General features: G+C 42.1%; 1 long non-coding RNA gene across 1 annotated transcript; it reads right to left on the bottom strand.

Moving 5' to 3' along the window:
* Positions 1 to 578: 578 nt before the first annotated feature.
* Positions 579 to 1,929, bottom strand: LOC124683486. The gene is made up of 2 exons (XR_006996707.1): positions 1,817 to 1,929; positions 579 to 801 (listed from the first exon to the last, which is right to left on the bottom strand). It is a non-coding gene; the product is annotated as an uncharacterized LOC124683486 (long non-coding RNA).
* Positions 1,930 to 2,146: the final 217 nt, after the last annotated feature.

Raw genomic sequence — 2,146 nt, 5'->3', positions numbered from 1 at the left:
CATAAATGCAAAAGTAACATGGATCAAATACCTACGTGTTAAATATGTAGTATGGCACCAGAATCTGGCCATCATGCTATGGTTGAGTGCACAAAAACCCGAGCTCTTAGACAAGAGCTGAGGAAACATTGGACTCTACCATCTGAAAGGTTGTTTAGTTATAAAGGACATGACTGGATGCTGATGCTCCTAAATCAAGTAGATGAGCCCATGAGATCCAAATTACTACTCATGTGGTGGAGAACGTGGCATTTGAGAAACAACATTATGTCAGCCTGGGGAAGATTGGAGCGACAGCAGAAATGGCGGTGGAATGTCTGAAGGCAATCTTAGGTGTGTTCACCGATAAAGTGCACATGAAAAATGATTGTGCGGCGTTAGTGACAGAACTGTAGAGTAAAAGCCAGATAGCCATTTCAGATGTCATTAGAGAAACTTGGGACCTGTTGAGGTGCTTCGAAGAATTTGACATGTCAAAAGTTAATCGGTCATGTAATCGTGTAGCACATAAACTAGCAATTCTAGGGAGAAAAGTGTCTGTTAGGCTTGTGTTGTGTGGTGATGTTCCACCCTGCATGGAGGAACTAACAAGTCCGAGTGTAAACCAACTTTGTATTTCTGATCAATACAAGCCTAAATTTAAAAAAAAGCAAAAATACAATACGTGATAACAATTCTAGGGCACCACACGATAGTATTTATAGATTGACATAGCAGCCGTCCAGAAAACATAGCTGCCGCAACAAAACAGGGTCCTCTTCATCAGCCGATCTTCAACATTAATAATCTGCCAGAGCCAAACTATTACCCACAAAAGAAAACAAATGCAATAATTAGTACTGGACGGGAAAAAATGCCAAGGTTTCTACATATAATCTGTAGTACTTTATGGTTGCCCATGATAAATAGTTAGTCTTCGATTTTGGTTGCGCTACCGCCAAGGTTTCAATGGTGCTCGTCAATTTTCACAGGAAACTATGTGTCCAATTTAAACCGAATACTTCAAACATTCAAATGCAGTCGTTTTGTTTGTCCCTTACTCTTACTCATGCATAACTAGCGACTGACAGAGTCATCGTCTAAGTTACGAGTACATGGTTAGGCCGGGAAGTACCTTCTAGTTTCAAAATATTAAGTGCAATCCAAAATCAGCATGAAATATTTGATATGTTACCAGTGATTCCCTTGGCAGCTTTTTTGAGTTATATTTCAAAAAGGTTAACCATTTTGAACAATTATGAATGGCGCAATTCTTCTTTACTACATGATGCAAGTATAAAAGGTGAGAAATAACTGTAATTTGTCATTTCCATTGATTTGACGGTAGTTCAAAAATTCAGAACTCAAGATTGTGCTGATGACAAAATAATTGGAACCACATTAAGAAATTCTCTGTGTTATTTGTATCATAGTCCTCTACACTAGAGATTAAAGTAATCATGAACACATGCCAGGTTTTGTATTTGCAGAAATTCTTGCGATGCCCTATAAAACCATATTAAATACTGACATCAAGTCTAGATTGTATGTTCATTACACCAATCTAATGGCCCTGATCTCAACTATGAATCTACAAACATAATAAAAGTTCCAAGCTAATCTCTATCTAAAAAAGTTCCTAGTTTATGTAAACTCACTGGGATAACAACAATCATAAATTCCTAACAGCAATTCTAAAAATGAAACTGCCACCCACCAAAGCAAAACAGAGACTGCCCGTAACATAAACTGTATATCCATAACTAAGAAATTTAAAGGTACCAATAAATCGCTAGAGAAAATAAGAGGGAGTGGGATTGGGATGATCCTCACATACTTCTTGATACTCGTACTGATGCAGGAACATGCATCCGTCGACGATGCCGACCACCTTGCTGCCAAGGCCGCTCCTCCCTTTCCCCCACCTCGCAGACGCAGCTCACCAAGCACCACTCCAGCCCACCCATCCGCGTGCATCCGTCGAGGGAGCCGCCGGCAAGAAGCGACGGTCGCTCCTATCTTTGCATCACATCACCGCCGCAGGTAACCGACGGCCGGAATGCCCGCGCCACATCCCGGCCGCAGGGAGCCGACGGCCGGTCGCCACGGCCGTGCCACATCGCCTCCGCAGGGAGCTGACGGCGGGATGCCACGGCCCTGCCACATC

The sequence above is a fragment of the Lolium rigidum genome, chromosome 1 (genome assembly GCF_022539505.1).
Source record: "Lolium rigidum isolate FL_2022 chromosome 1, APGP_CSIRO_Lrig_0.1, whole genome shotgun sequence".
In the NCBI taxonomy this organism is placed as follows: Eukaryota; Viridiplantae; Streptophyta; class Magnoliopsida; order Poales; family Poaceae; genus Lolium; species Lolium rigidum.
This window is presented reverse-complemented; position numbering and strand designations above follow the sequence as displayed.